Below are 25,864 nucleotides of genomic sequence, written 5' to 3'. Positions count from 1 at the left end.
CATCAAGCCGAGCGCAGTGGCTCATGCCTGTAATCCCAGCACTTTGGGAGGCCGAGGTGGGTGGATCACGAGGTCAGGAGATCGAGACCATCCTGGCTAACACGGTGAAACCCCTTCTCTACTAAAAATACAAAAACATTAGCTGGGTGTGGTGGCGGGTGCCTGTAGTCCCAGCTACTCGGGAGGCTGAGGCAGGAGAATGGCATGAACCTGGGAGGCTGAGCTTGCAGTGAGCTGAGATTGCGCCACTGCAGTCCAGCCTGGGCGACAGAGCGAGACTCCATATCAAAAAAAAAAAAAAAAAAAAAGAAAGAAAGGAAGAAAGAAAAGTGATCATCAAAGAGTGAAGAAGATGAGGCAGTTATTACAGCATCCAAAAGAAGAGCATTCCCAGTGACTAGGCCTACAGGCAGCTGCAGACCTGGCAGATCAATGAGACAGCAAAAAGACCAGTGATATTAGTAGGAGCAGAGGCCACAAAGTGATGGGACAGGTTATGCGAGGTTCTAGGGCATCATAAGGACTTTAAGCCTTTGCAGAGAGGAGCAATCAGATTTATGTTTCAAAGAATCCTTCTGGCAGCTGGTTGAAGAAAAGACTGGGTCTGGGGTAAAAAGGAAAGCAGGGAGATCAATTAGGAGGTGATTACAGAAATATATGTCAGATATGATCACAATTCTGACCAGATGGTTCAAATGGAGGTAGGAAAGAAGAGGTCAATGCTGTGTATTTTAAAAGTAGAGTCAACAGAATATATAACTAGATTGGTATGGCATATGAAAGAAAAGGATGAGTAAGAGTGAGCCTGGGTTGGTGTTTGGGAGAATGATTAGAAATCTAATGTTGGACGCATGAAGTTTTAGTTGCTTATTGGGCCTCCAACTGGAAATACTGAAAATATATAGAGACGGTTGAGTCTCTAGTGCCAGAGAAGGGTGTGGGTTTCACATACAAATTCCTCATACTATTCAATTTCTCTTTCCCTGAAGCAAATCTACATTTTCTTAAATACCTAGCTGTGTAAGTACATTAAGACATTACATGTGAAAAGGCATTCCTCCCATCTTATGTTTTCTTCTCAAGAGCATCTTAACTATTCATGGCCCTTTGCAAGCCCACAAAAATCTTCAAATAAGCTGAGTTTCATTTAAAAGCAAAAACAAAATGAGCAAAACCTCCTGATACTTTCAGTGTAGTTGCTTTTAATCTATACCTCATTTTTGAGAAAATCAACAATTTAATAGTTTGGAGACTTCTGATCTTTGAGTATGGTTTCCCTCTCAATATTTGTAGGTCTTATTTAATATCTCAATGACATTTTGTAATCTTTTCTGTAGAGAATTTTTCCTGCTTTTGTAAAAGTTCTATAATCTCTATCACTTTGATATTTGCTAATATGTAGAAATACAATTGATTTTTGCTAATAATTTATTTCCCAGTAAACTTGCTAAAATAATTTGCACTTCCAGATTTAATATTTAAATAATTCTAATTTAAAATTCTACTTTGTTCATAATAATAATATTCCTCTAGAGATCCTCTTACAACTTTTTTGCTCTTTTTTCCTTTATCATCCTGTTTCCTTTGTGCTTGAAGGAAGGGGAAGTTATTGCAATGGTTAATATCTGCAATAAACTATTGTGCTGAAATGGTGGTATCAGGCACCTTTGTCTTGATTCAGTCCCAAAAAGAATACTGTCAATATTTTAGTGATAGGTACAATGTTAGCTGTAAGGTTTTTATAGATATGTTCTATTGGAAGAAGAAAGTTCAGTTCAATTATTTGTTTACTATGAGGTTTTTGTTTTCACCATGGATGGATTTTGAATTTTACCCTATGTTTTTCTGTATTTGTTGAGATAATTTTAGGATTTTTCTCTTTCTACTCTTAACATGATAATTACATCATTTTTAATATAAAAAATTCTACATTCCAGCCGGGCACGGTGGCTCACATCAGCGGAGGCTGATGCGGGTAGATCACAAGGTCAGGAGATCAAGACCATTCTGGCTAACACAGTGAAACCCCATCTCCACTAAAAATACAAAACATTAGCTGGGCGTGGTGGGAGGCACCTGTAGTCCCAGCTACTCGGGAGGCTGAGGCAGGAGAATGGCGTGAACCTGGGAGGCAGAGGTTGCAGTGAGCCAAGACCGCTCTGCTGCATTCCAGCCTGGGCGACAGAGCAAGATTCTGTCTCAAAAAAAAAAAAAAAAATTCTACATTCCTAGGATAACTGATTTGGTCATGACATATTATTCTTTTATAATATATTGCTCGGTTAAGTTTGCTAACATTTAATTTAAGCTTTTTTACATTTATTTTCATGAATGGCAAGGAATTATAATTTTTTTCCCTTTTATCCTTGTTGCATTGTGGTTTCTAGGGTTATGTAATTCTCAGGAAATGAGCTGCAGAATGTTTCCTCTTTTCTTTTTCTCTTGGAGGCTGTGCTTGTTTGGATTTATTTCAACTTTCATTGAATATAAAAACTCTAGTAAAATCATTTGGGCCAGGAGTTTTCTGAAAACTCCTTCTGAGGGAAGTTTTCTGAATAGTCAGTCAGACTTAATGGTTTCTGGACTTATCAAGAAATCTATTTTTTCTTGGGTCAGTTTTGTTAAATTGTGTTTGTTTTACTTTGAGGAATATTTCCATTTTATCTAAATTGAAATGTTGGCATAAAACTTTTCTTGATATCATTTTATTATTCTTGTCTTCATATTTCTAACATTAATTATTTTGCTTTTACTGGTTTTCTTTGAACAATACTATCAGAGATATTTCTATTTTATTAATTTTTCTCAAAACACTATCTCTTGTTTTTTCAAAATTTTCTATTGTGTATATTCAAGTTTATTAATTTTTGTTCTTACCCTTAATATTTCCTTTCTTCTGCTTTTACTGAGTTTAATTTGCTCTTCTTTTTGTTATTTTTCAAAATTCTTGGATAAATATTTTATTAATTTTTGATTATATTTTCATATATACATAACTAAGCCCATAATTTTCCTTTAAGTTACTATTTTGGCTGCATCTCGCAACCATAGACATGCATTTTCTTTATTGTTCAGTTCAAAATATTGTCATTTTTACTATTATTTCTTTTTGGATCAACTAATTTTTAGAACTATGCTTCTTTTTTATTTTATTTTATTATTTTATTTTATTTTAATTAATTAATTTATTTTTTTTTGAGACAGAGTCTCGCTCTGTCGCCGAGGCTGGAGTGCAATGGTGCTATCTCAACTCACTGTAAGCTCTGCCTCCTGGGTTCATGCCCTTCTCCTGCCTCAGCCTCCCGAGTAGCTGGGACTGCATGTGCCCACCACCATGCCTAGCTAATTTTTTGTATTTTTAGGAGAGACGGGGTTTCACCGTGTTAGCCAGGATGGTCTCGATCTCCTGACCTCATGATCTGCCCACCTCAGCCTCCCAAAGTGCTGGGATTACAGGTGTGAACCACCATGCCCGGCCTTTTACTTTTTATTTTAATAATTTTTGGGGAGGCCAATCTGAGAAACAATGACCAATCTGAGAATCAAATCAAGAACTGTATCCCATTTACAACAGCTGCAGAAAAATAAAATACCTAGGAACATACTTAACCAAGGAGGTGAAAGTTCTTTACAAGGAAAACTACAAAACACTGCTGAAAGAAATCACAAACAAATGGAAATACATCCCATGCTCATGGATGGGTAGAATCAATATTGGGAAAATGACCATACTGCCAAAAGCAATCTACAAGTTCAATGCAATTCCCATCAAAATACCATCATCATTCTTCACACAACTAGAAAAATACAATCCTAAAATTTATATGGAACCAGAAAAGAGCCCACATAGCCAAAGCAATACTAAGCAAAAAGAACAAACCTGCAGGCATCACATTACCTGACTTCAAACTTACAACACTATAGTTACCAAAACAGTACGGTACTGGTATAAAAATAGGCATGTAGACCAATGGAATAGAATAGAGAACCCAGAGATATAGTCAAATATTTACAGCCAACTCATCTTTGACAGAACTACATTTCTTAATCTTCAATCATATGAGAGGGTTTCTAGTGTTTGTTTTTGTTTTTTGTAATTGATTTCAAACTTAATTAAATTACATTCTTAGAATACATTCTATATTATTATATTTCAATTTGAAATTTGTCAGGAGTTGACTTATCCTCCAGGAAATGATCAGTTATTGTAAGTTTTAAATGCATATTTGAAAAGAATGTGTATTCTCCAGTTCATGAGTGCAGAATTCTGTTATTCTCTTCTGTTATGTCTTTTAGGTGTTACTTACCAGTTGTGTTCTCTACATTTCCTCTACTGATCTCCTGTTTGTTCTCAAAACTACTGATAGAAATATGCTGACATTTTTCACTTTGGTTATGTTGCCTATTTTTCCTTATACTTATATCAATTTTTGATTTATATATCTTGAGACTATGTTTTGAGGTACATAAACTTTTAAATACTTTCTAAGACACCCTTATCTCTAAAAAATGTCCCATGTTATGTCTAATTGTTGCTTAAAGTCTGTTTCATCTGTTAATAAAATTATAAGAGCTTTATTTTGATTATTATTTAAGTGCTATTATTTTCTTTTGAATTTTTTTCTGTCAACTATTCTGCTTCCTTATAATTTAAGTAGGACAAAAGATGGTAAGATCTTTTTTAAAAAATTGGCAAATAATATTTGTCCTTTAACTAGAGGATTGGATCTATTTATGTTTTGCAATTATTGATACATTTAGCTTCATTCAGCATTTTTTTGTGCTTTTCTTTCTTCATACCTGTTCAATTTTAATTTTCTCTTCTTTAATTATTTTAATTGAGCTATTTTTAATCATTTGACTTTTTAAATTTATATCCATAATTTTGTCTATTTAAAATACAAGTTATCAGAAAAATTCCAATCTTTACATATTAATGTTTAATTGTAATACTTTTAATATCCTGTTGAACCAACAGTTGAATTTTGAGCACTTAAATCCTGTTATCTTGTCCCAACTTTATTTTACTTTCGTTACTTATTTTACTTCCCTTTTGCTCGCTCTTTAATCTCAAAACTCTTTATTGTTACTGATACAAATAATACTTCTTTAGATTAACCTACATACTTACGAGTTTTTCTCTTCATTACTTACTGCATCTAAAACTTTTCATCTGGGATCCTTTCTCTTCTTCAAGAAGGACAATAAGAAGCAAATAAATAAAAGAAATTACCTCAGTCACATTTAGAGAGCCTTTCTGGCTTTGGCCTACAGATAATAAAATTTGTTTCCAGTTGCTTTTTGTCTCTTACAGTAGAGATAATGTCACACATTGAAAGCTGAATGAGGCCAGGAGCGGTGGCTCAAGCCTGTAATGTCAACACTTTGGGAGGCCGAGGCAGATGGATTGCCTGAGGTCAGGAGTTTGAGACCAGTCTGGCCAACATGGTCAAACTCCATCTCTACTAAAAATACAAAAATTTTAGCCAGACATGGTGGCCCACGCCCGTAGTCCCAGGTACTCAGGAAGCTGATGCAGGGGAATTGCTTGAACCTGGGAGGCGGAGGTTGCAGTGAGCCAAGATCGCACCACTGCACTCCAACCTGGGCGATAGAGCGAGACTCCATCTCACACATACACACACACAAAAAAGGAAAGACAAAAAAAGCTGAATGAATAGCCACGTATACGGCCTGATTCCATTCAGCAATAACAGCCTGTTATTAAATGACTTGTTCTTGATTCTCTGACTAGACTAGATCCTATTAGAAGGGATTTATGTTAATCACCTCTTGACCAGCAATGCTTAGAACTGTTCTTGGTACCATCAACATTCAACAAATATTTGCTAAAACTAAATAAAATCTTGATGGCTATCCTCAAAGAAAAAATATTCTAAAAATAAATAATTTTTAGCATATGCAGTATGATGTTAAAAAACTTGAAGGGTCCACGCGTGGTGGCTCATGCCTGTAATCCTAGCACTTTGAGAGGCTGAGGCGGGCAGATTGCCTGGACTCAGGAGTTCAAGACCAGCCTGGGCAACACAGTGAAACCCTGTCTCTACTAAAATACCAAAAATTAGCCAGGTGTGGTGGCGTGCACCTGTAGTCCCAGCTACTAGGGAGGCTGAGGCAGAAGAATTGCTTGAACCTGGGAGGCAGAGGTTGCAGTGAGCCAGTGAGCCCAGATCACACCACTGCACTCCAGCCTGGGCAACAGAGTGAGAGTCTCCAGGAAAAAAAAAAAAAAAAAAAAAAAAAAACTTCAAGGATGACATCTTTTACTGTTAATAAATATACATTTTTATTATTTTAAAGTAATGTAGTTTTACACATATATCTTATAATGTTTCTTTTTTGTAATGATGAGATTTGATTTTAATAAGGGAAAGAGGTTTGCCATGTCTCCTGCCCTGCCCATGTGATTCAGGTTAAATGTTATAATAAACAGTGTTAGTAATCAACGTTCTGGAAGCATTATAACACATTTATCATCCCAATTTAAAGAAAGGTAAACAGATATTTGATCACGCATACTGTATAAAGAATTGTACTGGGAATTTGTATTTTTCTTATTTATTACACAATGTTTAAAACTATATATTCTGGTTTTAACGTCATATCCCAGTTTTAGGAATTCCTAGCTATGTGACCACGGTCAAGTTACTCAGTGCTCTATAAAATGGCAAATAATGGTAACTATTACTTTTATTTTTATTTTTTTTTTGAGATGGAGTTTCACACTGTCACCCAGGCTGGAGTGCAGTGGTGTGATCTCGGCTCACTGCAAGCTCCACCTTCTTGGTTCACACCGTTCTCCTGTCTCAGCCTCCTGAGTAGCTGGGACTACAGGCACCCGCCACCACACCCTGCTAATTTTTTGTATTTTTAGTAGAGATGGGATTTCACCATGTTAGCCAGGATGGTCTCGATTTCCTGACCTCATGATCCGCCCGCTTCAGCCTCCCTGAATGCTGGGATTACAGGCATGAGCCACCGTTCCCGGCCAATAGTAACTATTTCCCTTTCAAAGTTTTCATTGAAAAAAGAGTTAATTTACATAAAGTCTTAAAATAACACCTGGAATATAGTACTACCTGAATAAATATTAGCTTTTTTAAGTCATATTATTGTGTTATATAACATATATTTAAGTTTATTAATATTTTATAATAAAAGACAAATAAATTATAAAATAGATTAAATATTGCATACCATATTATTTCTCCAGCACTTTTCAGAGTGATTGCACATGTTTATCATTCTGTTTCAACAACATACATGTGAAGAAAGCAGGACAAGGTGAGTATGATATTCTGATGATGAAACAGTCTTAGAGAAAATAAGTAAATTGAAAAAAACTACGTCATGATTCTGGCACTGACCTGGACTCTGAGTTTTCTTGCTCCCAGAGGAGTATATTTCACAGCCTGCTTGGCCACTTCTTCCAGTAGAAAGAGAATGGGCCTGCCCTGCAAGGGTGACCGCATCACTCCTCAGCATGGGAATCCAGTTAAGTCACAGTAGTTATGCGAACCACTCCATTATCATTTCTACTATGGAGATAACCCTACCTTAAAGAGAGACACAGCCTCTTTCCTAGACTTTGAACTTGACTGTATCCCTAAGAACTTCATACAGCACATGGAAACCTCTGCATGACAGGATGGCCCAAGTGGCAGAACAACTTGCACAGCAGCCTGGACCTGTTGCAAAGCCTTCTCCTGTTCTGGACCCCATTCAAAAATGGCAGCCTTTTGGGTCACTCGATAAATTGGCTGGAGTAACACACCCAAATGAAGAATGTGTTGCCTCCAAAATCCAAATAGGCCCACTAGGTGTTGTGCCTCTTTGTTCGTTATAGGAGGGGCCAAATGCAACAACTTATCCTTCACCTTAGAAGGAATGTCTTTACAGGCTCCACACCACTGGACCCCTAGAAATTTTACTGAGGTAGGAGGTCCCTGAATTTTAGACAGATTTATTTCCCATCCTCTGGCATGCAAATGTCTCACCAATAAATCCAGTGTATTTGCTACTTCTTGCTCACTGGATGAACCAGCATAATGTCATCAATGTAATGGACCAGTGTGATGTCTTATGGAAGCAAAAAGTGATCAAGGTCTCTCTGAATAAGACTGTGACACAAAACTGGAGAGGTGATATACCCCTGAGGTAGGACAGTAAAGGTATATTGCTGGCCTTGCAAGCTAAGGGAAATTGCTTCTGGTGGGCTTATGGACAGGAATGGAGAAAAAGGCATTTGCCAAGTCAATGGCTGCATACCAGGTACCAAGAGATGTGTTAATTTGCTCAAGCAATGAAACCACATCTAGTACAGCAGCTGAAATTGGAATCACCACTTGGTTAAGCTTATGATAATCCACTGTCATTCTCCAAGATCTATCTGTCTTCTGCACAGGCCAAATGGGAGAGTTGAATGGGGATGTGGTGAGAATCACCATCCCTGTATTTTTCAAGTCCTTGATGGTGGCACTAATCTCTGCAGTCCCTCCAGGGATGTGACACTGTTTTTGATTTACTATTTTTCTAGGTAGAGGCAGCACTAGTAGCTGCCATTTCACCTTTTCCACCGTAGTAGCCCTCACCCTACCAGTCAGGGAGCCAATGCGAGGGTTCTGCCAGCTGCTAAGTATGTTTATGCTAATTATGCATTCTAGCACTGGGGAAATGATCACAGGATGTGTCTGGGGACCCACTGGATCTACTGTAAGTTGGACCTGAGCTAAAACTCCACTAATTACCTGACCTCCATAAGCCCCTACTTTAACTGGAGGACCACAATGACGTTTTGGGTCCCCTGAAATTAATGTCAGCTCAGAGCCAATATTCAGTAGTCCCCAGAATGTCTGATCTGATCAGACATTTGATGATTCCCTTTCCCCAATGCACAGTTACCCTGGTAAAAGACCAGAGGTCTCCTTAGGGAAGGATGGGAGAAAGATTCACTGCATAAATTGTTGGTAGTGTAGTGGGGTCCTTCCTCAAGGGGACCTGGCCTCCCCTTTATTCAAGGAGTTCTAGGTCTGTAAACTGGCTCAAGTCTGGAAATTGATTGAAGGGCCATCATTCTCTGTTTTTGTAACTCAAATTAGTCTTTTGTCCATTCAACCTAGAAGTTTGCTGCTCGTATAAATTAAGTAAGAAGGCAGTAAGCTTCCTATCAATTTCACTAGTAGGAACACTGTGATTAATTAGCCAATGCCAGAGCTCTGTAAGAGTCAGATTTTTCTGATTGCTGCTTTGCCTCTGCTGTTCTTTTTGATAGCTACACCCACCTTGCCTTTGATGGTTGAGTGCTGCCATGTGGCCCCCCGCCACCTCAGAATCCAATTATTCCCATTGTATTTAAATTATGTGATTGAGTGACTGTGGTTCCTACTGTTAGATCTGACATACAGAGAAGAGCAATTACGGGGCTCTTCAAAGAGGCAGAGGCTGCCCTCACAAATCTATTTCATAAGGCATTGGTCAAAGGTATATCTTCTGGTCCCTCCCAGCTGGGATGAGTAAGACTAAAGTGACTAATCCATTCCAAAATCCCAATCTCCCTAAGCCTTTGGATCCCTTCCTCTACTTTAAACCAAGGGAGATTAGGCATTTCCAGCTTGCTCACAGTGGGCCATCTTTTAATCCATATTTTAGCTAACCAAGCAAATAAACTATCAGAATATTTTTTAACTCCCCAAGCTGCAACATTAAATGCACAGTCCCTACTTAGTGGGCCCAAATCAATAAATTCAGCCCGATCCAACTCCATGTTCCTTCCACCATTTTTCCCCACCCTTAATATGCATTCCCATGCTTGTTCTCTAGATTTCTGTTTATATAAATTGGAAAACTCAAGCAGTTCTTTTCGAGTGTAGAGCACCTCCTCATGGGTCACACTCTCAACCTTATCTCTGGGGGCCTGCCGGGACTTTAGTCTAGTTATAGGTCTAGAAGGAAACGTGGGTGTTGGGAGTGGCTCCTGAGAAGAATCAACATTATCTCGCCTGGCAAATGCCTCAGGGGAGGCCATCGCTGTTGCCTCAGGCAGCAGAGGGTTTATCTCCTAAGACAGGTAGAAAGGCTGATGGCAGCCTGGGTTGGGGAGGGGATGTTGCCACTACTGGGGATGGGGAAGCTGTTTCTTTTGGCAAGAAAGCTTCATCAGAGTTTACAAACTCAGTGTCCCCAGCTTCATCAGGTCTTCCCACACGTCCCCATTCCAAGTTGCAGGGTCCCATTCTTTTCCAATCAATGCCCTCACTTTAACGGTAGACACCTGGCGAGGCTGTGCACGCACCTTTCATTGCAGGTCAGCCACTCGCATGATAAGAGCTTGTGTCTGTTTATTCACAATTTCAGTTCTTTCTCTCCAGGAAATAAGACTCTTGCTCAGGACAATCTTAGCAGATTTGAGGCTCAGTTTCTGCTTCTGAAACCAGGAAATAGAATCCCAAAGTGCTGGGATTATAGGTGTAAGCCACCATGCCCAGCCTGTAGGTGCTTATTTATTACAATTACATTGAGAGATTTCATCTACTAAGGAGCATTTTGCTTTTCGAAACATCCCTGATCTACATGATTTACCCAAAAAAAAAAAAAAGTCTCATCTGAGAACTGCGAACTGTGGAAGAAATCACAACTAATTTTTTCTTTTAAAAAGCCACACCCATCCAGGAGGCGGAGGTTTTGGTGAGCCCAGATCGCACCATTGCACTCCAGCCTGGGCAACAAGAGCAAAACTCCATCTCAAAAAAAGAAAGGGAAAAAAAAAGCCACATAATGAAACCACTCATGAAACCCTAACAATGTACTTCACATTGAAGTGGAAAAATATCCAAAAGGAGCAGCTTCAATTTCCATGAGATGAAAGTGTACCATGAAGATTGTTTGCCTTTGCTGCATTTGGGAGTCATATGGTTATTTAGTAACACTGTTTAAGAACTACTGGATTTTAATGCAATCCTGCATAAAAATATAATTTATTCTATGTGAAAAAATAAGACAGGTCTTATTACTAGGAACCACCAAGACCAATCATCATGAACGTTTTTAAGATTGTGTTTTATTTTTTAAAAAATTAAATGTGTGCAGCTATTATCTTATGTTGAAAAGACTGAAAGTTTAAAACAACAGAAATTAATATTAAAAATTTTTTGTTCACACTTAAAAAATATACTTTACATGTAAGTATATAAGTGTATAATACATAAAATTAATGAGAAGATTTTATTAAATACATTCCATCAAAAAGTACTATAAATGTAAGCACTTATTTATAGAATCATTGAGTGTTTTCTATGGCAAGCCAAGGGTGGTGCTTAATTTGAAGCTATAATATTTATATATATTGATGTGAGGTACCATATAAAGATTAACATTTTAAAAATGCATTTGAAAGTAACCTGTAACTAATTAAGTGCTTGCTTATGCAACCATGTTTGTTATGGATTATTTCACTTGTTCATTTTACTGAGGAGGTGAAATCAAATTTTATGGAGAAGGTTTAATTAAATTGATCATTCAGTGATCCAGACTTTTCAGTAAGGCAACAAAAATAACCAAGCGGACTTTTCAATATTTAGTATCCACAGCATGAATTTCAACATCCTTTATATTTTGTTTCTCAGAAAATATAGGCTTTATTGTCCTAGAGTTCCCCTTATTATATCATATAAGCAATATCTTTTTAAAGAATAAAACATTAGCCATCAATCATATATTATAGAATAAAAATGAGAGATTAACCTTTCCTGAAGAAAAATAAAATTGATTATAAAGCATAGAAAGATGATGATACTGAATTCATTTATTTGCCATATGGGTATATATGTATATATTTTGTTATATCTGTAAATATCTTATTAAAGATCCTATTTTTGTTTCTACATTCAAATCTTCCTTCTTGCTTTTAATAGAGCATTAGCTCCTCTGAGCTTCAGCAAAACATGTGACAAGGTTAGAAACTGCAGAGAAATATGACACAGGTATGATGAAAACTCCTTTGTATTAATTCATGAATTAATATGAATCTCTGATGTTGCAGAAACCCCTAGATTTTTTCCTCCTTATTTCTTTTGATTGGTACCATTTGACATTACTGTTCTTTAGTATGTTAGTCCTTTATTTGACATCAGAATTTATCATAGCTTTGGACACGTTGGATGCTGATACTTTCTTCTTTTATGGAAATAGATGATCATACACAGAACTCTTGTAAATTATTTCTAAAAGCAGAAAGGAATAGTAAGATAAACATTGAAGGACAAGTGGATTCAAAGATTGAATTCATTTGTTATTTCTCAAAACAAAGCATTAAATATTCATGCTGCATTTGTTCATGACAGTTAGACTTCTTGAGTGGAATGCAGAGATCTTTTATTTCAGCACTGTCTTAATGCAGGATTAGTTTATTTTGGTAATATATTATTGTTAGAATTAAACCAGGCTTCAGGCTTTCCAAGTTTGATTTGGGCTTTTACTTTTCATGTCTATGTGTGGTCCTTTGGTCTCAAGCTTTGGTAGATTAACGATGACCACAGATTCTTTCCCATCAGTGTTCCCATCAAGAGGCAGAGGCTATTTCTGACACTGGCCTGTGACCGGTTTGACCAATTGTGTGTGGCAGAAGTGCCACCATGACAGTTCCAGGTCTGGGTTGTAAGAAGACTGACCCTTTCCCCCTTGGAGTTTCAGGGCCTTGAGTATCTTGTAAATGTTGACTACCCCATTGACCCCCTTGTGAGGCCCTGGGGATACATAAAGGGACTCAGCAAAATCCAGGCTTCCAGATGCCTCTGTCAAGGCACCAGTATGTGCCTGAAGTCCTCGTGGCCCCTCCACACCAGACACCAGTCCAGCTACTGGCCGACTACCACTGAGTAAACCGAGGTGATGGCACCCAGAATGGCAGAATCACCCAGGGGAGACCTGCCTGAATTCCTGACACACATTGAGATGAAATGAGATGGTGGTGATTTGTAACCTCTTGTTTTGAGGTAGTTAGGCAGAACAAAATGGCCAAGGGAATAGTTAGTGTCACAAAGATGGCCAATAATATTAATGGTATTAATTAACTTTTGAACAACAATAAAGCTAAAATTTAAATTCTGAGTTTTTAGTTCTAGATGTAGTCGACCCTCTGTATCTGCATGTTCCACCTCTGTGGATTCAACCAACTGTGGATCAAAAATATTTTTTTAAATTGTGTCTGTTCTGAACATGGACAGATTTTTTTCTCATCATTATTTTCTAAACAATACAATAGAACAACTGTGCAATTACATAGCATTTACATTGCATTAGGCATTATAAGTAAATTAGAAATGATTTAAGGTAACAGGAGAATGTGCCTAGGTTATAGGCAAATACAGTGCCATTTGATATCAGGGACTTGAGCGTCTGCGAATATTGATATCTTAGGAGGGTCCTGGAACCAGTCCTTCATGGACACCATAAACCTTCAAAATGTCCTAATGACCTCCAAACCAACCCAATGAAAATTTAAAATAAACACATTGATTACAAAAACTTATTCTAAATCAGTGACTTGTGTATTAACCATTTATGTTATTGACTTAATTTTCAACTTTAATCCATAGTGTAGGTCAAAGCAATGTATATTTAATAACCTGTGCACTTACGAACTAAGGTATTTTAAACAGAATTTTGAGTAAAGGAACCTAAATTAAGAAGATAATATGTTACTTTTTGAATGTGGTGGTTGACCTCATCAGACAAGATGTAGTGGCAGCCGGCGGAGAGTGTGTTTCATAGCCCTGGCCTCCTGGGTCACTCAGTTCCCTTTCATTACTTCATCTCTTTATTGTCTTGGAGGCTTCTGCCTGGACCCCTCATTCTTCTCCATGGTAAACCCTTCTCATGCAGCTTCATGACTTGCTTAAGGTCACTCACTCAGTGACATTTTCCTTTTGACCGTTCAATAACAAGATGCTTAATACCTTCCTTCTTTATAACTCCACAGACCCAGGGGCAAGGACGATAAATCTCTGGATGTGCATCTTCACATAGAGTCAGCCCACTGTAGTCCTGGTGACCAGTGACTGTGCTTCATGTAGTTCAATGCGGAGGTTGCAGAGGTGCAGGCTTCTTCAAAATCTTGTGGTTTTATTGTCACAACACAGGACCTTTTAGGGTGCAGGGAAAGAAAAGGCTTCTCACTGACTCAGCCTATGTGTAAGTGGGCAGGAAGGGATGGTTCCTATGTGTGCAGGAGGGAGAGGGTAACCAGCCATATCGGGGCAATGCCCAAAACACCATTTTTAACCTGTAAGTCATAAGACAAAGGCAGGAACCAGACAACAAGAGAGCAATTCAGTTTCATTATAGACATTACTACCCTATTCATCTGCGTAAAGCATCTGAGATAAAGCTATTTTGATAAATAAAATCATGTTCACAATGCAGAAAACGGTGAGCATCTGAGACTCATAGAACTCTAGAAACTGAGAAACTGTATTATTCAAACTCCTAATGTGGTGTGCCTGGGGCATACAGACCTGGGTAACATCTTCTATGTAACCAAGGACACACGTCCAGTGAGTGCCTGAGACAGGAGGAGATCTCTTTGTCTAAGCTCTCATGGCAATGATCTTTCAACCACATCATAGATGATAAAGAAACTGTAGTGGGAAGAGAAATTTGAAATTGAAGATATTTACCCATCTTCCAATGGTTTCTAGATTTTTCCTACTTTCTTTCTGACCTGAAATTTTTTCATTTAAAGCACATCAAGTTTAGGCCTTTGAATTTGGAAACACGCACGTATACCCTAAGCATGAACTTTGGATTTACAAGTGTTGAGAAGCATTAACTATGTGTTTAATGGGATTTTGTTGTTGTTGTTGTTTTTTGCTAAGTGGAATGTGGGATTTGTTCTGGCTTGCCAAGTATTTCATATAAATAGTTTGCTTAATGAAAAGAGGCTTGAGAAAGATTCTTACTTTGAAAAGGAGATTATGATTAAAATTCCTCAAATTGTAGCCCACAGGGACAATTATTATTATGGACTAGGTGATTCGAAGAAATAATTTGTTTTAAAAATCAACTCTATTAATTAAATTTCCAAATTCATGCACAAAGACTTGGCTTAATTAGTAATTCCATATACATATATGCAATAGAATGAACAGCTTCCTTAGCACCTGAACCATGAGTCATTTTTGCCCAAAGCAGGTGAGGATAGTGAGCTACTCTACTGGATAATGGAGACTTGGTTGGGGGTAGGGCGTGAAGAGTCTGGCATTATTTTAAAAGGTTATTTTATCTACTGAAGTAGCTACCTGTCAACTAATGCTATTTAAGCACATTCTTTTAGATAGGAAAAAAAAAACAAACCCTGGGTTTTATGTTGTTCAATTTCTTGAATTAAGATGATTAAAAGTGGAGATTAAATATAATCTTTATTCCAAAGTCACTCCTGTGTACTATGCCAGATACTTAGGCAGCACTTAAATTCCTTGAGTCCACTAAAATTGCATTTGCCCTGTTACTATTTCAGCAAAAGAAGCTATTTTCATTTGTGAATACATGATTTAGTTATAAACATTTCAGGCGTATGTTTTTCATCTTCTATTTGCTTACTGACTCTTTCCCCGAATTTTCTGTAGCCTTGGTGTATAGGATTGAACTATATTCTTTTTTTTTTTTTTTTTTTTTTTTTTTTTTGAGACAAGAGTCTCTCTCTGTCACCCTGGCTGGAGTGCAGTGGCGTCATCTCCACTCACTGCAAGCTCCGCCTCCCAGGTTCTTGCCATTCTCCTGCCTCAGCCTCCCGAGTAGCTGGGACTACAGGCACCCGCCACCATGCCCGGCTAATTTTTTGTATTTTTAGTAGAGATAGGATTTCACCGTGTTAGCCAGGATGGTCTCGATCTCCTGACTACGTGATCCGCCTGCCTCAGCCTCCCAAAGTGCTGGGATTACACGTGTGGGCCACTGTGCCTGGCCTGAACTCTATTTCTTATAACCTGGTTTGTGTAAGTGCACAGGATGAAGAGTTTGGTGGGGCTGAAGGCAGAACTTGCTAGGAAGGCTGACTCTTTTTTTCTCTATGGAAATTTCTTCAAATGCCCTGCATCGAGTGACACTCCATGGAAACAAAGGAATATCATCACACTGCAGTCATTTGCAGCTTATTTTCCAATTACCACCCTACCTTGGAGCTCTGAATATGTTCACTGGGCCATCAACATCCATTCATGCCTCCTCTTATGTGCCTTATGGTATGGTAGAGGCTGGAAAACTAAAAGCCTATTTCCCAGCCTCCTCTGTGGACAGGGTCATGGATGCAAATTAGATACATTCATGCTCTACCTGCAATTCATCTCTGAACTGAAATCCCATATCCTGCTGAGGTTTCTGCAGGCAAGCAAGGTCCCAGGGACATGAGTGTGGACGGGAGCTGTGGAGGCAGCCTTGTGGATCCACTTTCTGGTCACAAGTGCAGTCAGGAGGTATTGAGCTGGTTGTAGAAGAGGAGATAGCAGTGGTAGTGCCTTCCAGGTTCTTAGGTTGAAGCTATAGCGGTGGTTTCTACACAAGAGAGAGCCATTATTAGATCTGACTCCTACCATTCTAGCCCTTGCAAAAATGTTATATTCCTTGCATTAAATCTTCTCCTTAAAATACATAAATCAATTTATTGCCCTGAATCTATCTGATATGCCTAGCATATGGCAAGCCCTGGAAGGTTTTCCTGCTGATGCAGAGATTCCCAGGTGGCATGCAGGATTTCTTATTCCCAGTTGATCCTTGATTTTTCCCAACCTTCCCACTCGGCCCTTAAGTTCACTTATTTGTTTGTTTGATATGGGTTTTGTTTGTGGTCATGGCAGTGGTTTATTCTACTGGATTTGGAGGGAGGTAGAGTCTTAGATTCATTTTTATTCCACCATCTTTCCCTTATATTGAAAAGAATGATTTAAAAACTCATCAAAAAGAAATATACTTTAGGTTAATTTTCCTTGACAAATTTCTTTGACAAATTCAGGTCTTCCCCGAAGGTCTTATAAATTCAAAGTGAAAAGAAAATGTACAATTAATTATATTTATAATCAATTTGTTTTGGGTCTGTTTTATGGTACAATATTATATTTTGTATATGCACTTTTTGCACCAGAAAGTTTTTAAAAATACATATATCTTGGCCACTTTAAGCATTTGCTCTTTGGATCACTGACTATTTATAGTGTTTGTTATGCACCAAACAAAGATGAGTGAGACAAATGATTAGCTTTATTTCTCCAATAAATATTATTGCTTCAGAAACTATCACTATATGTTTCTAAAACGTCAATACACTAAATATAGTAACCTACCTTTCTTAGACCTTATTGAAATGGAAGAATGACGAAAATTGATATATATTGGTTCTGTTACTGATACTGTCTAATAGTGATCACAGAAATTTTCATAAGCAATTATCATTCAACTTTTACATCTGGGGAAACAAAGATCAGAAACATAAAATGACTTCAAAATCATTTTCCAGGCCACTGAATAATGGAGCTGAATTCAAAATCCGTGGTGTTTTCACTTTCCCGTGCATTTCCTCAGGAGATACAGTTTACAAAAAGGTAAATTTTAGAAAAAAAAATATACATGTTATCTTATATTTGAATGGTCTTACTACATCTCAAAGTAATTCGTAGGTTCATTATTTCATTTAGTAGACATTGCCAGGAGATAGACTGGCAGGAGTGGAAGTATTGTGCCCATTTTATACATGTAGGCAATAGAAGTATCTAATCTAAGTTTTTACCTTTTACTAATTATATCAAGTTATTGTTTGTTTTAATGTTTCAAAGTCACGTAATTGCTAGGTAAAACACTGACAAATTCTTTAAAGAAGGACAATAATTTTTACTTTTCTCAACTTTCTTGGCTAAATGCATGTAGAAAAGTTAACAAAAATTAGTTAGAGAAACTACTCTCTGACAACTTTTGTGTATAATATTTACGTCAATTTTACTTAAATGGCAATGTTCAATTTTTCAAAATTTGATTTAAAAAATGTACACGAACATCAAGAAAGAGTGTATGAGTAATGTTTTAATCAGTTTTTTAAAATTTGCCTGAGAAATGAGTATTAGGAGAAAGGATGTGAATGCATCCATGAAATTTTAAAATAAATGTTACTACATTATGGCACTAATCTGTGAGTTAGGACTATTATAGAAACATAATGCTGCTTAGTTCAAAAACAAACACGCTTACTCTGGTCCCCTTCCCTTTGCTGTGACTTTACCTACCTCAGTACTTTTCCAAACATCCTCACTAACTATGGACTGGAAGAAACAGCAAGCAGCATGCCAGCTCCAGAGGGCATTGCTCCCTGTGTAACCGAGCTGCATCCAGAGAAAGAAAAGAAGTGAATGCATACTTGGAAGGTGCATCACACAGACATGGCATTCAAAATACATGTGATGCCCTTGAAAGAAGAAAATCAGAGTGATCAAACAGGGAAGCTCAAAGAGACCTTGGGAATCACTGACACTGTTCCTTCTGCCAGGCAAAATTATACTAAACCCACCTGGAATTGTTTCAAAGTAAGCTATTTGTCTTTGGTTGTTTTCTGTTTTACACTAGTCAGAATTTGTTCATTTTTAATCTCAAAGTTATTTCATACTTCAGCTAGTTTTCAGAATTGTTGAAATTGCTTATTTGTTGAGTTGCATAGTACACCTTGCCCACATTCAATCCTCTGCCCCATTTAAACTTACATATTTTGATAACCCCTTACGTGACCATGATGAATTGTGATTACCTCCTGAAATGAGGTATGAAAGTATGACTCAATTTCAACTTGTTATCCTTGATGCATTTCACATTAATTTAAATATAGCTTTCTTCAAGATTACAGACAAGAGGGAAAATGGAAGAATAATTTCCTGGATCTCCTAAGAACTGTTCAGAGCATTAGCTCTTTCAAAACTGTGGTTGCCAAAAATTCAGCTGAGATAACAGAGAGCTCCCTTCATGGACGATACAGGAGCATTTCAGATCCTACTGCTTTCACACACAAAAGTATCAAAATCTAATTCCTAAAAATGCAAAATGTTGCCAAGTCTGCCAGCTATAACTTAGCAAAGCTTTCAGGGATTTCCAGTGTGCACTTTCATCTTCTCACCAGCCATGTGTATATACACAGTGACTTCCACTGTTCCATGTTTTCTTCTTCCAAAGACACATTTAAACAACATGTTGTTGCTAATTTTGGAATTTTGCAGGGGGTGCATGTAACTATGAACAAGCACGATGCTTTCCAAATCATTAGCTATCAACATACAGTGGATTTTGCAGTGCAGAGACAGTTTCAAGTAATAAACACTTCACAATCCTAACATTTCTAGAATTTGATGTAATTTACTAAACGAAGAATATAAAACCATTTCTATAAACAGAGCAAAATGAAGCCCCAATAGTGAGGGCGTAGAGCAGGCAGAGCATGTTGAAATATGACTTTTACATTTGTATGTATGACTGAAAATAAGAGGCGGCAAGCTGCCTATTCTCAACTTTACCAACTACATACATTTTTCTGTGAGGCAGTCTTGCTATTGAGGATTGCCTTAAGGAATCTGAGGAGATCAACTGCAATTGTAAACAAAGAGGGCACTAAACCAAGCAGTGTCAATGTATTACCATTAAGAAAGGATCCAATAAGATTGCTGATATTAAAAATTGACTCTCAATATCTTCATATTTTAAACGTGGTGTTGAAATAAATATTAAATAGGACAAAACCAGTAGCCAAGGAGATTATGGCAAAAGACTTTCTCAATTCACGTGAACTACTTGTTTTGATTACATCCTTTACCCAGTATTGTGTTTAAGAGATTTGGCTATAACAAAATAAGTGTCTATTTCAAAATCTGATGATGAATTTCTCCCATTGGTTTGTAAAGATCAAAATTGAATGATCACGCTATGGTAAAATTTCCCTAATATTTTACTTAATGCTCTACAACATCAGTCCCCAGCCTTTTTGGCATGAGGTACTGATTTTGTGGAAGATAATTTCTCCATCCAGGAGTGGAGTGGAGGGTGGGGTCAGGATGATTCAAGCACATTACATTTATTATGCACTTTGTTTCTATTATTATTACATTGTAATATATAATTAAATAATTATAAAACTCATCATAAAGTAGAATCAGTGGGAGCCCTGAGTTTGTTTTCCAGTAATTAGATGGTCCCATCTGTGGGTGATGGGAGCTAGTAACAGACCATCCGGCATTAGATTCTCATAAGGAGCATGCAACCTAGATCCCTCGCACGCACAGTTCACAATAAGATTGGTGCTCCTGTGAGAATCTACCACTGCTGCTGATTTGACAGGAGGCAGAGCTCAAGAAGTAATGCAAGTGACAGGGAGCAGCTATAAATAACAAATGAAGCATTGCTCCATGGCCTGCTGCTCACCTCCTGCTGTGTGGCCCGATTCCTAACAAACCACAGACAGGTACTGGTCCCTGGCCTTTATAACCAGTAATATTCATAAGAGCAAACATTTGGATGTTTACTGTATTCCAGGAACTTTTTATAGTGTTTTACATGAACTCACTTAATTCTCATCACAAGTCTACATAGAAGGTATGATTATTATTCCCATTTTGCAGATGAGGGAATGGATGCACAAAGAGATTAAGGAGGCTGCCCATGGCCACATAGGAAGAAAGTAGCAGAGCCAACATATGTACCAGGTAGCCAGGTCCCAGAGCTTGATATATTCTAGTGTCTCCCTGGAGATCTCTACAAATTAATCAACCAATAGGTAACAAGTTTCTAATACTGACTGTAATAGTCACTTAGCCAAGACACCCAGTTGTCATAATTATCTGTCCTCTTTCAATATTTCTTTTCCATTTCTCATGCTTGTTTCTGTTCTGTCATGCTAATCAATTTTTCATGTGGCTGTCTTTGTGCCAAGAACATCCTTTCTCAATAATCTCCTAGGAAGTTTTCACGGTACATGATTTACTATATAATTAAAAGAAAACGGTATGCTTTGACACCTACTTGTAAATTGCCTCAATTTGGAAATGAAAACACAGCTTTTTAGGCTCAACTATAAGGCCTTTATTTTCTAAACTGAATACGTTCACAGTTTATTTTTACAGTAAGGAATATTATAGATCATAAAAATATAATAAGTGTAGCTCTCTCTTTAAATATAAACATATTCATATTTTTATTTTCCTATTTTTAAAATATTTTTCTTTATTTTATATTTAGATTTAAAAGCATGATCATGAATTAATTTATTAACACTGCTATTTATGATGTTGCATGTCAATACAGAACAACAATTGTTTTTCTGTGTGACAATGATGTACATTTGCTGAAACAAAAATTAAGACTCCCATCTTGACTAACAGCAAAAAAGAGGAAAAGAAATTCATAAGCTAAAGATGAATTTAACCAGTGTAACCTGTTCATCAATTCTTAGTGTGTTCTATGTTAACACATTTTGAGAAGTGGCAAGCTTCTCTCTGACGTTGTGTCCTTTTTCTGAGAAATGTCCACTGAACTATAGCTGGCATTTCTATGTGAGAAGCATGTGCCAGAGATTGCAAAAGAAAGATCATGTGATGTCAACTCAAGCTAAAAACTGGTACATGAACCTGTCGGCAAATCATAGTTTATCACTCCCTGTCCATGAGTCATTTGAAATGGGAGTGCCAATTTTAGCAGATGTGTTTTCTGTTTCCATAACAAGTTGTGAATGTGAAAAATTATTTTCATAAATAAATCTGATTGTCAATATAATCTGAGTTTTCTTAGTGTTACAAACGTCTTACTGCCTGTATAATTTGAAGTATCTTATAGGATGACTTTTGTAGCATGCAAGATCAGAGTGAAGTAGGGCAACTTGAGTAACAATTTATGGTAAATTGGTAAATTATACAAAATGATTATTTGTTGTCTTTTATTATTTGTTATCAATTTTAAAATTTCAAATATTTAATAAGGAAGGATAAAAAGACTAGAAACAGAAGAATATGCCTATTTTATGGGCAATGAAAAGACAGTGTAGACTCTAGGAGTTTACAATGGAGGTTGAGGTATAAGACAGCTTTGTATAAGTCAATATTAATAATTTATCTTTTGTGACCAAAATTAAACCATGTGGTCTGCAATCCACCTGGTAAAGCTTCATGGATAAGTTAAATCTTGATCCAGGCCTTAAAAATATAGAATTGGAGTAAAACCAAGGTAGTAAGTAAGATGATATTGAAGAAATAGATTTCGGTATGAGAAGATAACTTAACAAAATAAGAAAGCATAATATTCTTGTGAAGGATGTACTCTTGGCATTTGAGAAGTCTTTAAGAAAATTAACAGCATCAGTTAACAGGCTGGTTTGGAAGAGGAGGATGAGAAAGTTGGGAGTAATCAGGAAGTTTTGTCCAGAATCCAAATGTGAGGAGAACAGCTTATGTTGAGATTAAAGCATTGAATCGGAGCATGCTTCATAAGAATTATCAGCAGAACACATACATTGATTGCGTATGACAGTTCCAACAAGAATTAGTCATCAGAAAATTCTCGAGAGAGTTTACTGGACTTCATGGGGAAGGGAGATGTTAATGAATATAGGGAGATGACAAGTTTGTTTTTTGTACATGTTGTTTTTGAGGAGAGAGTTGCTTATTAAAGTAAGTACATCATGTTCCTGGTCTTTATAACTTTGTAGGAAACAAAAGATAAGTTCTTAGAAGCCAAGATGTAGGTTTTCGATTTCTTCTGTAACTCCAGCAATTACTGCAGATGTTTAGCAAATATTTAATGGTGTTATATGAGCTGGAAATATGGGAGAGAAATTAAAAGTTCAAGAATAAAAATGTAGATAAAGTGTTTCTCATGATTATAAAAGGGATAGTTACATACATAAAACCTGATCTTCAAAATTAGAGTTTGTCTAGGTAGGAGAGAAAAGGATTGAGGCCATAATTCTGGAGAAACAGGATGCAGAGAATGTAGCTGAAGCTATAGGAGAAGGAGAAGAAAGAGGAAATCAAGAAGTAGAGGACTGTTGATGTCAAGAGACTATTCAAAAAAGAAGTACATAAAGGTCAAATGCAACAAAAATATATTTGAGGCCAGGAGCAGTGGCTTACACCTGTAATCCCAACACTTTGGGAGGCTGAGGCGGGCTGATCATGAGGTCAGGAGTTCGAGACCAGCCTGACAAACATGGTGAAAACCCATCTCTACTAGAAATGCAAAAAAATTAGCCGGGCATGGTGGCATACACCTATAATCCCAGCTACTGGGGAGGCTGAGGCAGAGGAATTACTTGAACCTGAGAGGTGGAGGTTGCAGTGAGCCAAGATTGCACCACTACACTCCAGCCTGGGCGACAGAGCAAGACTCTGTCTCAAAAAACAAACAAACAAACAAATAAAAAACAACAAAAAAAGATTTGACACTAATGAATGACAGAAAGCTATTAGTTTCAGCTAAAAGTGATTTTGCAATCTGCAATCTAATTCTCACTAGCCCTTTACACTTTGCATAACTTTGCATTTTAGACCCTGTTTTATAAAGTTTTGAGAAGTTTGGCCATAGGCAAATCAAGAGTGTTCTATGGATATAATAGCCTGGTATTAGACAGCATTGGTTCAATTGCATTGGTTCTTAGGTGGTCTGGCACTTAGAATTCCCCTCACCAAGACAAGTCAGTGCAGCCAATTCCAGGGCTTGTGTAAAACATGTGTCAGCTGTTCAGGCTTCTGCTAGTTTGATACCATAACCAGAATGGAGATCAAAATTAATGCTCAAACTAAAATTTCACCAAGAGGCTTTTAGCATGAAAACCCTTTCCCGGCCAGGTGCAGTGGTTCATGCCTGTAATCCCAGCACTTTGGGAGGCCGAGGTGGGTGGATCATGAGGTCAGGAGTTTGAGACCAGCCTGGCCAATATAGTAAAACCCTGTCTCTACCAAAAACACAAAAAGTAGCCTGGCATGGTAGTGCATGCCTGTAGTCCCAGCTTCTCGGGAGGCTGAGGCAGAAGAATTGCTTGAACCTGGGACGCGGAGGTTGCAGTGAGCCGAGATCGTGCCACTGCACTCCAGCCTGGGTGACAGAGCAAGAATCTGTCTCAAAAAAGAAAAAGAAAACCCTTTCCTCTCACTCTTGGGAAACTAAAAACAGACTTCTTGTGCTTAGGACTAAGCCCCTTCTCTCTTCTGCTTTAGTTCCCCGTTGCTTAAAAATAACTTGATATTAAATAAAAGTATTCAAGCATTAAAAAAATAAATTATAAAGAATTGTACAATATTAAGGCACAACTAATGACAATAAAGTAGCAGTGGTAGTAGTATCCACAGTTATAGTAGCAGCATTAGTTAGCTAGTATAGCATTAGGGTAAGATGGTATATGGGAGGTACAGGTGATGTCATTATTACCAACTCTTCCTTGTGGTTTGAAACTTTCTTTGTGTCCACTACAGCCATAGAACTCCCTAACATGGTGGTGACTACATTTTGTTTTACTAAGTTTTATAGATTGTATTTACCTTTATAAAAAGAGTGGTTGAATTTTGTTCTGCCTACTACTGAGTAATGTTCACACACACACACACGCACACACACACACCCCCACATATATACATATATATATATAAAATCTTCCTAAGGGTAGTGGAGGCTGCGATGTCGTAGTGAATGCAAGCATCAGAAAGTCTGTTCCTTTAAAAATATCTTTCTTGGCCGGGTGCGGTGGCTCACGCCTGTAATCCCAGCACTTTGGGAGGTCAAAGTGGGTGGATCACGAGGTCAGGAGATTGAGACCATCCTGCCTAACACAGTGAAACTCAGTCTCTACTAAAAGTACAAAAACTTAGCCGGGCATGGTGACAGGCACCTGTAGTCCCACCTACTCAGGAGGCTGAGGCAGGAGAATGGCATGAACCCAGGAGGTGGAGCTTGCAGTGAGGCGAGATTGCGCCACTGCACACCAGCCTGTGCAACAGTGCAAGACTCCATCTCAAAAATAAAATAAAATAAAATAAAATAAAACAAAATAAAATAAAAAATAATAATATATTTCTTGAAAGGCTGTTATTTATTTGGATTAACAAACTCTTTTTTTGAAGATTTCAGAATCCCATAGGATTAACTTGCCTTTAATCACTGATACGGTCTGGCTCTTATCTTGAATTATAATCTGAATTGTAATCCCCATTTATTGGGGGAAGGACATTGGAGGAGGAGATTGGATCATTGGGGCAATTCCCCCATGCTCTTCTTGTGATAGTTAGTGAATATTCACAAGATCTGATGGTTTTATAAGGGGCTTTCCCCCTTCTCTCTGCACTTCTCTCTCCTGTTGGCTTGTGAAGAAGGACATGTTTGCTTCCACTTCTGCCATGATTGTAAGTTTCCTGGGGCCTCCCCAGCCCTGTGGAACTGTGAGCCAATTAAACCTCTTTTCTTTATAAATTACCCAGTCTCAGGTATGTCTTTATAGCAGTGTGAAAATGAACTAATACAATCACACCTCAATATTATATGAGACTGATAAATTCATTGAATCCAAATTTGGATTAGTTGGGAAAAGTAGAAGAAAGAAGAGAAGGGGAGAAGAAGGACAAAATGCAAAGATTAGGAGATAAGCACTAACAAAAGCCTGACAGAACCTTGATCTCTCCCTTTTAATCTTGGGAATCTCTAGAAGCATTTTACAATGGGCTGAAATCCATGCTCCTTTTTGATATCCATAACAATCTCAAATACACAGGATTTTGTGAAATTTTCCCCTTAGGTGCAAAGTGAGGGAAGGGGAGAGCAGGCATACTCCTCTGCAATCTAATTCTCACTA

This window comes from Pongo pygmaeus, chromosome 8 (genome assembly GCF_028885625.2).
Source record: "Pongo pygmaeus isolate AG05252 chromosome 8, NHGRI_mPonPyg2-v2.0_pri, whole genome shotgun sequence".
Lineage (NCBI taxonomy): Eukaryota > Metazoa > Chordata > Mammalia > Primates > Hominidae > Pongo > Pongo pygmaeus.
The sequence above is the reverse complement of the archived record's forward strand: the minus strand, read 5'-3'. Positions refer to the sequence as shown.